The following is a 15524-nucleotide window of genomic DNA, read 5'->3' as shown; positions in this document are numbered from 1 at the left end:
TATTGTGAAACCATTTGATAATATGCAACAAAAAACCTCAGCAAAATAAACAGAAGTTGGAATAAAGATAACTTTATATTAACTGGTACTTTGCTGTCCTACTGTTCCATTTGTTGAGTTGTCCTGAAGCCAACAAAATATTGGTAAGAATCAGGATACAAATATGACTTTAAGTAGTCTCTGTTGTAGTCTCAGAATGCATCGACATTTGTTTTTAACACACTGTGATAATATCACAGATGTTAGAACCATAAATGCCAGTATACCTTTACGCTTTCTGTTTCAGAAACAAAGGTACTACCACTACAGCTACATGGAATTCTCACCAGCTTCAGGAAGTCATTTGAGGGCCAGGCACCAAGCAAGGGAAGAAAATCATGTCTGATAGAAACCCCACATAAATATCGAGCTATACCTCATACATCCATCCAACTGAGTAAGCAAATGAGTTTCAGCCCGAAATTCTTAGGGATTCCCAGAGTAAAGCTGCAATGTACCATAAAAATTCACTGGGGATTCTCAGATATGGGATTATGGGGGCAAACTGTGAGCAAGCTCTTAATGGTTACCTGGTGCAGCACAACTATTCTCAGTCATGAGAGCTGAGACTGCCTGTTTAGGCACCATGTGCAGCTCATGTAAGCATCTTTAAAACAGGTATGAGAAAAGTAGCCACAGGGTTATAATGAAGAGAATTTATGGGGCATTACTCTTCCACATTGCTGTTTCAACATAAACAGTACTCTGGGCTCCAAGTATCAAAATGTGACAATGCTGAAGCTCTATGTAACATTATTATCTCTTCTTTTTCCTGCCATATTTCTTGAGAAAAACAGTAAAGCAGTAAATAGTTTCTACATTGAAATGACTGACAATAGTCTTCAGAGTCAACACTGCTTGACACATCCAAGAATTGTTGTATTAGGAGACTGACTGGAAACAAACAAGTGTCAGCTCACATCTAATGCAATCTTTAATTAGAACCTCACAGTCAGGCAGGCTACAAGCTTTTTACATCCTAAATTAAAGCTGTAATTTTGGAGCACAAGAAGTCAATCACCAGGGAACAAAAGCACCAGTTCACCATACTGCTAAAAGTCAACTCAATCTGACCCCTGTTTCAAAATATGAAGATAAGTGATAAATTACATCATTTTCCAGAGGAGACAAGATATAACAATTGCTATGGATTTTTAGTGTTAGGTACTTAATGATGCTGGAAGTTCTTTGGGATAACTACAGGCTACTCCTCTGAGAAAAGTTATGTGCAAGACCAATAAAGCTCAAAATTCTGACTTACAGGTTCTATCCACATTCATGTTACTACATCATCCACAGGTCTCAAAGCTTAACATTATCAATCCCTATCTACAACACTTCACTTTCAGAGGAATGAGAATACTTGCTTCACAATAGCTCAAAGGTGTTCAAATCCCTGCCAGACACTAACACTTCATTCCACTCATTTTAATGGAAAATAGATGTCCAAATTCCCAAAGACAGCCCTTTTACCACTGGGCCTAAAGAAGATTACTTGAAAATATCTTTTTATCACAAGAGAAGACAGGAAAAAAATTCCAATTAAAATTGGTGGAATTGATCGAAGAGTGAAAGCCATCAAGGAACGAGACAGTCAAAATGGGGAATAAAATAAGGGAAAAGTGCATAAAGTTATCTCAGTCTCCTCAAGGAGTAAAAAACAAAACTTCCTACTAGAGTAAAAGAAGATGTTTCAAGTTTGTTTTCTAACTGGTAAAAGGAAGTGTAGATTAAAGACTAGGAAGAGGATTGAAAGTCATGGCAAAGGCAGACCATAAAGGTGGAAGTAAAACATTGTACCATGAATTACTCAATTGTCACAATTAAATGGCCAGAAATTGCTCAAGTGTTTCAGGAGTAGCCATAAGCACCCCTAACATCATAGGTTTTACTTTGAACTTAAATCCTACTGCTCAAAAAACATTTCTAGGCAATACTACTTGGGCTAAAAGAGTATTTCCAACAGCAATCTTTAGGCTTATCATTGAAATCTGCACATGTCTGGAATAGGCAGTGGATTGTGGCAGGTAATTAAAAAAGTACAGTAAAACACCCTGGCTGAGTTGCAGCTTTTACCCTGCTCCTCTTAGCACCTTCATCCTCCAACTCCTCCCTGCTAACTCAGCCTTTCAGCCCTCACTCGTCTCATGTGCACTCAAGATTAGATCAAGTCCTGGGAATTTCTAAGTAGAGCTCTGAGCCGAAGATGATCCCTTTGGGGACAGGGAAGGACTTGATGGATAAAGAGCCAACCATCCCACACAGTTACCACTCTACACATTTCTCCCACTGTGGCCATGCTCTCAACCCACAGAAAGCTCCTTGGAATTTCCTGCGGTACCCGATACACCCTTCTCACTCTTAAAGCAGTATATGCACTTCCATCTTGGAGAAAATGTCCATAAACAGTTTAAACAGTCACTTGTAAAACTGATAGCTGGATTTTCTTTTAAGAGAACTACAGCTAAGATTGCACAGAGAGGCTGATCATAGCATCATAGAATGGTTGTGTTGGAAGGGACCTTAAAGATCACCCAATTCCAACCTGCCTTGGGCAGAGACATCTTTCACTAGACCAGGTAGTTCAAAGCCTCACCCAACCTGGCCTTGCACACTACTGGCACATGTATGCACACTACTTTGCAGTTGTGAGAGAGACTGAAAAAAAAAACAAACCCAAAAAAAAAATCCTCAGAGGCAAAAAAAGCAATGAACTATTGAGGACCACTAAATAGGATAAATATGAACAAAAGCAGCACAAATTGTATGGTACTGGTAAATTAGCATATTTTTCTTTTTTCAGCAACTGAAAGCATCTGAGTTGCACTGGCTTTTAGAGAGGTGCTCCCCATGCTCTCCCATGTAAACACCAAACCAAAACTCACACAGATGTGATTGGTGAGACAAAGCCCTGACAGACAAAGCTAGAGGTGTTTCAAAAGCAGAAATACATTTGACCAAAAATGGCCTGCTCAGCCCCTCACAATAGATCCAGGGAAGAAGTTATAACATTTTGCTGCAGGGGTTGTTTATATATAGTTTGGCAAAGAGTCCATGAGTCATGTTACCTATATTTACAATGTCAGATACAGAAACAATCCAGTGCTGACTATTCAGGATCTGACACTTAGAAATGTTTACATGAAAATAACAAAGAATAGGAAGAAGTGATGCTTGAAAAATCAGGCTCTATTTTCTATCTGCAAATGAGAAATTTAAACATTCTAAGACTCAACAGGAAAGTGACATGAGTAAAGCAGTTCTGTCCCTCCTAAAAGACAGCAAAAAACATAAACTCTTGCCTTCCTACTTACATGGGGAATAACACTTTCAGGGCTTGATGAGAGAGATGCTGTTAGTCAATGGAATAATTTTTCAAATTATGCTAAAAAAGAGTAATAAATAAAGCAAGTTTTGAATATGAACATACAATACTACTTCTAGGATCTAAAAACTTCCATTAAATGATCTGAGTAGTCTATAACAAGTCTAACAAAAGCCAGCACTCTCACACAGGTTTTCCATCCTAACTGTTAAATCCAGACTGCAGGCTTCTTGCTCTACTGTTAATATTAAAGATACCAATATTACAAACTGGAGCTTAATGGTTAAGACACATAAAAATATTCATTTATCTGACTTCAAGAGAAGTTGGAGAAAGCAACAAGTACCAAATGCATGTACCAAAGTAACAAAACCCAAGATAATTCTTTAATAGTATAGTGTAGGCATTGTCAAAATTTTTCAAGAAGTTAGGATGACTTCATATCCATCTCAAAAAATGCAGACAATTCATTTTTGTAGACTCTTCAAGATGAGAAGTTCTTTTAAGTGAAACTACTGAGGCAGGACTCTGATGAGTTTCATGATCCTGAAAGTGAGATGTTTTAATGCTGTCATTATCATTATTAAATGTAGCTGCAATGATGATTTAAATCTGTGTTCCAAATCTCCTAGATGCTCTTAAACATTAGACACCTTTGTGTCTTGAAGACCCAGAAATAAGCTTACCAGTTGATTATGCTGTAAAGAAAATCTCTGCTTAACAAGACAGATGCAACCTTATTTTGTCTTAATGATATTGCCTTCAGTGGAACACAAAGGAGCAACTGATAGCAATGATTGAAACATTTATTTTAGAGACTTGTAAATTCACCTGTCCACTACAAGAATCTCCAAGAGAAGAAACAGGAGGATAATAAAAGAAAAAGTAACAGCATTGAACAGTGACATTAGTGCAGGTTGGCTATCTGAACATGACAAATGATCTAATGACCACAAGTTTATGGACAATGAAATGTATATCTTTGTATGCTGCCATTAAAAAAAAATGAAAATCACAAATATTGGTGCAGTGTTACCAAAGATATCATCCAGCAATGAGAAATGCATGAGAAAGCTGTCCTTACTATTTGGTTTGACAGAAAAAAACAAATTTGAAACAAGAATGTTTAAAACTATTTCTTCTCCTTCTAATATACGGCTGCTCAGTGCTGTATTTCATCCCCACTAAGTGAAAAAGTAATGGCCAGACTCTTCCAAACCTGTACTATAGAGCCTAAAGACGAATCTGCTATTACCAGCAGGCTGGATAACTCCAGTGAAAAAGGGTAACCTGAGTGAAAAAGTGCCCCTGGTTCCCAGAGACACTCAGTGCTCCTCTCAGGAACACGTGATTCTGCATTTGCATCAACAAGTGTCTTGAAATTTGCACTGAGAACAAGAAGGACTTTGATCAAAAAATAGCACACATTTTTCTCTGCAAGGAACTTTACAGAGAGGTACTAAATTTACAAAAGCAGTTGAAGGAGGTTTCAGAGGGACTCGACAGATTACAGGCTGATGACACTACCATTACAGCCTCAGTGGAAATGTGGTTTGATCTAATTAACAACAAAGAACTAGAACCACTGAAGAACAAAATTAAAAAATTATTCAAAGACTCTTGGAAGCTTTCCATTTCATAGCCACCAGGATGGATTCGAAACACAGACGGATGGGATTAAACCCAGGATAAGACGTCATTGAACATATTCCAGGTATCTCCAACATTCTAAGATTAAAAACTGAAGATACATATTTTGCCCTCAATATGTGACTAAAAAAAAAATTTATTTGATTGAACACAAATAATTTTATCCTGCAGGTGGAAAATACAGATGTTAAATTAGGGCAGACAAGATGGCTGAACTTAGAAATGCTGGATTTTAGAACAGATGCATTGCTGTCCAGCCAACTCAGCATCACTTTTTACACATTTTTAGTTTATTCATATTGCTTTCATTGAAACTGTGTAACAGCATAGGTGCTAAAATCAAAGAATCTAGTGAAGCGCACCAATATGCAGAGTTAGATATAAAGCCTCATAGACCTAAATTTTTTCACAAACTACAGAGACTGTGAGGATGTTCTTGTTTTTAAGTACAGAATCACACACTTTGCCTTTTAGGTAACGTGTCTTTTTGTGTTCAAGGGATAAATACACCCATAAAATACATCACATAATTTATGTGTGCTGTTTCAGTGGATAATATACTGCATTTGAGTGTTTCCTCCAATAGGCTTTTGCAGAAAAAAACCTAAAAAAGTGATGATGGGCAGAAAAACTCAACTTTGATACATTGGCTGCTGTTCCCACATACACGTTTTCTCTCCACACCCAACAGAGAACACATACCTCAGCTGAACAATTGTGAGCATATGTTAGCTATGCCAATATCCTGTGGAAAGTAACAAAAGGTTTTAACTTATTTTTAACTGAGAGAATCACATAACTATGAAAGTTTTTCCTTGAGAATTTCAAGTCAAGTTGGGATTACTGCACTTCCCTCTTTGGGAAGTTGTATGATTATTAATCTTATAATTAAAAAAGTAGAAGTTAATGAGGAAACATGCTAACATCAGATGATTTACGGGCCTATTAATACTAAAAGTGTATTGGGAAAAAAAAGGGGGGGAAAAGGAAAAACCCATTGTGTAATCCAGGTCTGATGAAATGCTGGACAATTTTGAGACTGATAGATGAAGTGAGTCACTGCCAACTGACTCAGCATGACAATGGGAGTTCATTGTTGCCTTCGGACTGATGGAAGCAAGCACTCGTTTGGTTCGAACTGGATTTGCTCTTTCACTAAAATGTGCTATTTCCGCCATCTTCCTCTCCTCCTCTCACGTCTTCCATCAGACCCTCTGGTGTCTCCACTACACACTGCATTTATTAAGCCCTGCAGCATTCAGCTAGCATTGGATACAACACACATTAAGCCCTCAGATGCTGCATGTTACAAAATTAACTTAAAAGGCTGGAATGCAGCTCCATTTTTAAGTCCCAGTATATTTATATTTCACATATGGTTTTCGCTAGGCTATTCACAGGGGGGACTATAAAGCATCTCAACATGTGAGGTACTCTTGTAAACCTCACCATGTCCTCAGTTGCACTTACTGTCCTCAGGCATGGGGGATGTTGTACTGGAAGCATTAATATGTATATACGTGCTGCTTTTTACATCCACATTTCCTTCTGCTTGTAGGTTTGGCAACAGCAGGACAGCTGAATTCAACTCAAAAACTGGAATTCCTGTTTGTCTCCAAGGCTTTCCAAAGATTAACTTCTGCCAGTCACTGTAACTTCCCCCCAGCACCCTCTGAAGTTAACAAAACAAGGAGAGCTCAGCAGCTCCCACAGGGCTTGGGACCCTTCAGGGTCTGGGCAACAGAGCTAAACAAAATGTACTGCCTCCATCCGTGGGATCTCCCAGTTATATGAGAATGGTTTCCTCTAATATTGCAATAAAGTGGATTTACATTATTAACATACACAAGACTGACCAAGAGAAACGCTCACCTGTTGCACAACATTACATGGAGTGCACAGGGTAATTTTACAAAATCTGGTTTGTGGCTCTTTACCTTCTCCATACCATCATTTGCTATTTTTGGCTTTTCCAATTAAAGCTGCTTCTCCTGAAGTCTGAAACGTGAAAGTCATGTTTTGAGGTTTTTTACACGGGATTATTAGAGTCTTAGAAGTCTACTGACTTTACTGTAGTTTAGAAAAGACTCTAAGAAAAATAAAATTATTTTTGAAAGGAAACAAGCAACAAGAAAGGTCTACACTTGTTCCAGCAGCTAAAGCATATCCAGCTATTACAATTTTTTAAAATGCATATTTTGCCAAAGGGAACTATGCCACATCAAAAATTGTCAGCCCGGTGAGAAAAACTCAGAACTGAAGGGTAAGATAGGTAATCAGCAAATATGGGTTATATCCAACTTGAAGGTAGACAACTTGACAGGTGACTTGAACAAAGTCAGTCAACATCTCTAAATATGAGTTTATCCAGTGCAGGAGGCTACTAATGCTTTCCTATTTCAGAAGGGTATCTTAAAGCTTAATTAATTGTTCATAAAGAACTCAGATTCTCAGATGAGAAGCATCAGAAAACATCAAAGTATTATTAATCTCAGGTGCCAAAGAATTATCCCTGCTCTTGCATGGATTAGGTCTGAAATATTTGTAATTTCTACGATAGCAATATCCCCAGTCCAGTTTGCAAATGATGAGAGTTATCCAAGTAAAATAAATGTCTGGCCATCAGAGTAAACAAAGACATCATTTTACGAGTCCAATCTAAATTGTAGAGATAATCAATATGAGAATAGCAGTGCCCACAATGAAACCTGTATTAATTATGAAGAGAGTTTATGAAAGAAATTAATCATTATTATGGAGTTCGCTGTAGGAATTTAATAGCATGAGCCAATTCTACATGACTCTTATGATGCTTGAGGTCAAATATGCTGAGTTTGAAATAAACTTTAATCTACTCTGAACTAACTTTGTATAAAAAAAGAAAGCTTCTCATAAGTTCCACTGTACTGCCCAAAATAATAAATCTGTTCTACCCCATAAGTACGTGTGGTCTGATATGCCATCCTGAAAATAGATTCTAATGCCTCTTTTCCCTCTCTTTTCTTTTGTTTGCCTTATTTGCTTAGATTGGTGCTATAGGAAAACTATATACACTGATTACAAGAGAAAATTTGATATGGGAGTCAAGCAATATATTTTTAAACTTACTTTGTTGGTTTTTTTTTTCTTAAGTAACCACTCTTCCAAAACAAACAGAGAAATGTTTATGGAAATAAAGAAACAAATTATAACAATTTTAGGTAGCATACCACAGTCAAATAAATACCATTTTCTAATAAAACAAACTGGGAGAAAGCCTAGTTGAACTTAACCCATAGTAACCAAGAAAGCAGCTTTCTGTTCCAAAATCAGAACCATTCTTGAGAGCTAAAGATTCATACCCTTTGATGAGCTTCAGAATCCCTTTTGTAGGATTATAAATTCTTCTATGACTGCATGCGTTGAAAATGCTCAATGCTTAATTCCACCTCCAGTCAAGTCCCAGTTGTGTTCAAAGGGAGAAGAGTGAAACTGATGCTGAGAGCATTTGAAAAGCCTATACGTTTTATTTATTTGTTTTTGTGAAGTTCATCTTACACAAAGTAAAAGAAGGAAGACATAAGTAATACCTGATCTCACTGATGTGAAGTCCACACATGCAAGTCCATGGATCAGAAGTAGGCAGGGAATTCTCGGGGGGTCTCTTGTTTGGGGTACTTCTGAGCTTATGTGTTTGTGTGTGTGTTTGTGAGGGGAAGGAAGCCAAACCACTGGGATGCAGCCAAGATGTAGGGGTTGACTACCCCTCCATGTGCACTGAGAGATGCAGCAGTAGTGTCTTCTTGCTTTTGCAAAATATGGAATTAGCCATTTTGGAGACTCCTAATAATGTATGCAAAGCTCACAATATGATCAATAATTAGGTGTACAACAGGAAGAACAAACCCTTAAAATTTAACAAGAACACTCTCCAATTAAAAGAGTCAAGAACAACTAAGTGTGAATATTTCTCTGAGCTTGCTTTGTTGATGCTGTAGGATTTCTTTGTAGTTGTACAATGTAGTTGTACAATTCTGCTTGCTAAAATTCTCTTGGCAACTACAGACTTCCTTACTTCTGATCTCATCACACACAGATGGCTCAGGCTTGTAAAATATTATTAGGGGACGTGTTGGAGTGGCCTGAACATGGGTCACTCCAGCAGCGTAATCTGACTCTCATGATTTCTCTGGATTTGTGTAACCTTGAGTTCTGCCAGGGTCTCCCAACCTGCAAAATGGGAAAAGAGTCTACCTCCTAACAAAGTGATGAGAACGTGTGAGCGAATATACGTACAACCCTATATAAAAAGAAGAGTGTTACTGCTGTTTGGGGAGAGTAAGATAGTGTCATGTGGACTTTTATTCTCTTCTCAGAAACAAACACCGACATAGATATAAATAGTGCCTGCAGAAAAGCAAGGGGTGAACTTCTGTATGTTTTTTTAAACGTTCTGTAGCTTTTGCATGTAAAGTCTGCTTAGAAGAGTTTTGAATAGTTTAATAATTAAACCAAAAATCTTTAGTTCTAAAAGTATTAACATTTACCAGAGTGGATTTATTTTTCCAGTGGTGTCATAAATTCACAGTATTTACCCACCAGTTCTGGTTTTCATAACAAGACTGTGGTTTTTATTTTGATCCCTGGTTAATTTATTGCTGCAGCACATCATTTTGCTTTTCTTTTGGAGGTTCTGAGGAAAAGTAATTCTTTACAGACACTGTTTAGATGGTATTTTTCAATTAAAAACACTTAAAGCAGAAAGGAACGATTGTCTGGTGGGGGACTGAAGATCAGAGTTCAATGCTTGGCTCTACAATAGACTCCCTGGGGGCATTTTCAAAGGCACAAATGGCAGGTTGGCACATCACTCCCATACTTGCTTTAGTGGGAGTTAGTTGCCTCTGAAAACCTTTATTTCCTTTCCCTGGATTATCCCAATAAAATCATGCAATTTTTCCCTGTGTCTTGGTCTGCAACCACAAGAGTGGAATTCTAACATTTTGTTCCTCTCACCTTTCTCCTGACTTGCCTTTTTAACTAAAAGCTTCCTGAGGCGGCGCTGCTCTTACAGCATGTAAAATACCCAGCAGCAGTGGATGGGGCACTCATTTCATCTGGAACTCCCCAGTTCCTGCTAGAATGTACACATGCAAATAACATCAATACTAATTGGGAATCTGGAGTTAACATGCTTCTCAGGTCAGGTCCAGATTGTCATGCTGTCTAGGAGCAGTGCTGCTCAGGTAAAAAGCACCACATTGTCAGCCCAAGTGAATGGCATCCACACAACTGGGGCTGGACAGCACGGCTGGGTGAATGTCTTCCAGTGGCACCAAGATGAGCCATCATTGAAAAAGGGGAATTATTAACCCTCTTCATCTCAGTCCTTGGTTTTTTTGTAACTTCTGTTCCATTTAAGTCAACACCCTTTGACCAAAATGTTACAATTTACTGGAACAAAAGCTTTAACAATGCAAACCTTTAACAAATGTCCACAAGGCCTTTCAGAAAGCAAATCATGAACCTGAGTATGTATTTGCACCACAAGAGTACAAGTACTCAGCCACCATAGTAACAAAAACAGGTCTGTCATATTTATCTTGCAAGACAGGATTAGGCACAACAATTTTTGTTTTCAAACCACAAACGTAAAATTCCCCAAAAATGTGACATGTGGAACTAATTAAAGGGAGTGAATGGCAATATACTGAATAAATATGCCTGATCAGTAAATTCAAGAAAATATTGATCTGTATTTGTTTATTCAAAAAGTGGACTGCCCCAGAGAATTATTCTACTAAAACTAAGAATTATTTTTTTCTGCTCTACTGAACTTAAATGCATTGTGACCATGAGTTAAAATTAAAAAAAAAACCAACAAAACAATTCATATTCCATGTGCACTCGTTAATTATCTCCTGTCCTACCAGGAATTACCATGTTTGCCAAATGAGATGAGCTAGTGCTCATTATATTCCAGAACATCACCACTAAGCAATGACGTCTTTCAGATACCCACTAGTAGTTAAACCAGGCTTTTTATTTTTGACCTATTGCATAAGTTATTCTCTAAGCCATTCATCTTTCTCAACAATTTCTTTCTGGGTATAACCAAGATCCTAAGTTTTGTGGACAATTTTTTCCCCTGAAATTAACACAGCAAAAGCCAGCAGCATTACAGTAGGAATTATTTTTATGCAATATATTCATGAGTCTAAGGCATATCTTTATGTTCTAGGCACATCCTCAATTTCTTTCTGCATCATATTGTATCATCTATGCAATCAGCCCAGTATGCAATGCAAGACAGAATTCCTACACTATATGTAAATAATTCAAGAAAGTTTGCATCTCCTCAGGGAGATTTACTCACAGATCACCTGTTCACAGAGTTTAAATGGATGTCAGAAGAACTCCAGGATTATTGCAGACCGACGATGGGAAGGGTTACAACAAAGTATCAGTATTCTTACAGCGTAGAACTGAAAGTGGCTTTGATTTTGGATACATTAACAAACTTCAAAAGGATTGGTCTGAATCCACCAGTGGAGGAATGTAGTTTGATTGAATCATGTACTGGGATGCTGCTGCAGTCGGATCCAGAAAGAATGATGCATCACTGTCTGACATAGCTCTGATAATAGATAAGTAAACTGTAGGATTGCCAAATGAAGAGGTCAAAAAAAATCCCAACAAAAACAAAAGAGCTGATGAAGCAAATTACACCAACAGAATTTGCAGTGCAACATGAACAAAAGAAACCCAAACAAACCCCATTCCTATTACTGATAGGATGCCCCTGTATCCCACATGGCATCACTGCAAATGGATTCTACAGAGAGTGAGAACGACACAAGTCCACAGTTCTGCAGTAACAGCAGCCCATGCAGAATATCTCCACTTGCCAGCTGAGAAACCTTGACCTACTGGCCATATGCCTGTATTTCTATCGCCCTGATCCACTAAATCAGTCACGCCTTAAGGTAGATTGCAATCATGGGTGACAAAACCCAAATCTTTCCTATTTGCAGCAATCCTTGTATTTTCCTCCCAAAGGGAAAGCATACTAAGGACATTCTTTGTATGTCCAGAGGCCAACAGCCTGTCACTCTCTTTACACAATGCACCACATCTATCTAGGACATAGAAAGGATTATTTAAAACTCTAAAGGAGACATTTATACCCAGTACACTCCCAAAATAAGGATGGCAAGTTGCTGAAATAACTTATTTAAAACTTTTTCTCAAGTACAGAGTGATAGAATTAGAGTAAAATCATCTAGAAGGGGTTGGAAACACTTTCTCATGAAGTCTTAAACATCACTTCGAGTGACATTAACTTGAGCTACATGTCCCATCGGAGAGCAAGTGTCAGCAAAGTAAATGCATTAGTTAAAGCTTAATAGTAGTTTGGTGTTCAATATCCTGAAATATTTAATATGTTTTTTCCCAAAGTAAACTGTTATTCAGTTTTAATGAAGGCATTAACCTGCTTGATTTGTAAGCTCCTGTGGGAAGTCAGTCTAAAACACTGTCACAAGAGGTAGGCAGATGTAACAAGAGCTGTGACAGGAAATCAAGCATATTTTAAATGTTAAAAAAGCAGCCAGACAATAAGTCTCAATATGCTCTTGTTTTCTTTTAGTTTTGTTTATTTTTTGGTAATATGATTTCTGCCCTTTAAAAGATGCCAATTAAGGCAGGCTGTAACGTAGTCTGAAGGTAACTGTGGGTACTGAAATCTACGTGAGTCCTCACCAACTATGTCGTAAACAAGAAGTGGTAGGATACAGACTAAAAAAAAAAAAGTTTGGGTCATATTCTGAACTTCAAGACACTGGCAGGCTCCAGCATTGTAGGCTGACAGCTTTAAACTGGAATCCACTGTAACACTTTTAGTCACAGTTTGAATTTTCCAGACTGACTTTGAATACAGTCTACACTTCATGGGAACAGCCGGTCTTGTGAGCTTTCAGCTTGAAATGATAGTGATATAACAAGATGAGCAAAAATGGTGAGACCCCAAGCAATTAAGGTGGGTGTGTACTCTTCCTGAAATGCATATTGGTGGTTTGACAAGGGAGACAAGCTGGCTGCTTTGTTTCACAGTAGCTGTGTTTAGTTCATGCTGTCAAGCGTGGATTCTGACACTTAACAGTATTAATATTGCTATTTCTATTGATATAATTAGCACTTCTATAAATAATAGCTAAGGCTGCCATAGCTAAGTATATTACTGCAATCAGCACCATCAGGCCCTTCTTCGTTACACACCCTCCTGGAAATGCAAGCTGATTGATCTCAACAAGAAGATCTGTTGCTCAGCCACTGAGCAACGCTGTTGATTCTAGCGGCCCAGCGAGGAGCAGCTACCACCACGTAGAAGTCTCTCCTAAACAACTAGTTTGTATGTGTGAGACTAACATTTCTCACCAGTCTTGCACCTGCCAACGTTTGAATGCTATAAATAGGGACTCTTCTTTTCAGCCACACGATATAAAAACCCTCACATTGAGTTCAGTGGGTGTTATTCATACACTACAATGGGGAGAAGTCCTACAAATTGTTTTGGAGACAATCTGGAACCCACATTTAAACTCCACCTGAACAGCACAAATATTTTATTTATTTACTTTACAGTTATGAAACAGAAAACTGCTTAACAAAACAGATATTGCTGCTTTTAACAGAAGAATAGCAGCACCTGCCATTTCAATCCCTAATTTCATTCTGGTACAATTAAAAATAGAGAAGAATGACAGTTTTTCTAGAGGCCCAAACTTCAGGCGCTTCCAACCTGTTTCCCGGAACTTTGCCTTGTTTTGGCTACACCTAAAAGCTGTAACTTCTACACGAGTTTTGACAGTGTTTAATATCTACCTTGAGGTACTTATGCTTAATGACTGCAACTTACAACAGCACTGATAGGAGAGGGAAGTGTACAGAACCAGTGGTGGTGGAAATAAAGCCTCAGGGTTTCAAAAGATGCATACAAAAATACAAACAGTTAAAAATTATCACCAGTTTTGGAAACAGTGGGTATTTTCTGCTTTCTTCATCTTCCATAAAGTGATGTGGGTAAACACTGCACAAAGCTATTCTGAAGGCCAATATTTACAGTGTCTGGAAATAGAAAGTGTTATGTATAAGAAAAGCAGCCTAGATGTCTGACTGGAGTTTGCTACAAAAATGCTTTAAAACTTCCACTTAAGCTTTAGTCAAATGGATATGCTGAAAGTCATATGGGAAATTAGACACGTTGAGTGCACAATTACTCTGGGGTGGGACACACACAGTTTTGAATCCTGGAAGTTCTTCCAGAAACAGCACTTGCTAGCTGCAGTACTTGAAAACTTAAAATGGTAAAGAGGAGACTACAATTCCAAAGGAGCTTTGAACTCCCATGCTACTAATACAGCTTACTTTGTATGAGGCCAAAGCACTCAGAGAGCACTATGTCTTTCAGCAGTATCAATGCCAAAATCATTCCTGTATAATTCCACTGATGTCACTTCAGTTTTTTCAAAGAGGAAATTCATGTCTAAGCCACCTTCTGTTTTCTGATGTAAACCCAGAATAACTACACCAAAGCTTATAAAACTACTGACACTGGCATTTATTGTCAAACCAAACAGCCAATGGAAAAATTGGCACCTACCATCTGAAATTATTACTTTAGATATTATTTATAATCCTGATGGCTGCATTTTGGAATTCTCCACGTACATACCTTTGCAAATATTGGTGATGACAGCACATGGTATTAGTCTTGTTGTACAGATAGGAAACAAAGAGTGAGCAATTTTTCCTTAAAGTCAATATGCTATTCGTAGCAGAGAACTTCATGAGGCCCAAGTCTTAAGCCTGGAAGCCAGACCAGTAAACAAGTACTCAGTCTTCAATATGCTTTCAAGAAAATAAGAAGCAATAACTGGCTTGGACCCCATATTGGATTTAAAAAATAAGGAATGATGAAGGAATAATTATTTCTTTGAATAAGCTGTTAAAGAGTCAAAATCAGAACTTTCTCTTACAAAGAAATTTGATAACAAAAATGTCTTATTCTGGCATTCCTTGAGGCATCTTTCATTTATATCTGGGAAAATCAGAGTATAATCTGAGATCCATTTATATCAGTAAGCACAAAATGATCTATACACCAAAATCCTTTTATTTCCTGCTCACCCTACACAGGCCACAAGCATGGACTTCCCAAAGCAACACAGACCTTCCAAAATCACCTCTGGTTGTGAAAACTAGTCAATGGCAACTATTTCCTTCTGTTTCAGATATGCTCAATGATTCCTCTCAGTGAATATACTGCTCATGAAAATTAAAAAACTGAATTTTGACTTGCTTGGGTTACTCTGATACCCAAGATCAAGGGTCAGTACACCTATGTAAGAGTAAACAAGCAAAGTTTACTAATAGCTGCCAATTTGAGACTCTGTATTTTTTTTGTTTGTTTGTTTATCAATAATGTAATGATTTGTGCACACTCTCTGCAATACCTCTTCAGAGACCCTAA

This window comes from Camarhynchus parvulus, chromosome 1 (genome assembly GCF_901933205.1).
Source record: "Camarhynchus parvulus chromosome 1, STF_HiC, whole genome shotgun sequence".
In the NCBI taxonomy this organism is placed as follows: Eukaryota; Metazoa; Chordata; class Aves; order Passeriformes; family Thraupidae; genus Camarhynchus; species Camarhynchus parvulus.
The sequence above is the reverse complement of the archived record's forward strand: the minus strand, read 5'-3'. Positions refer to the sequence as shown.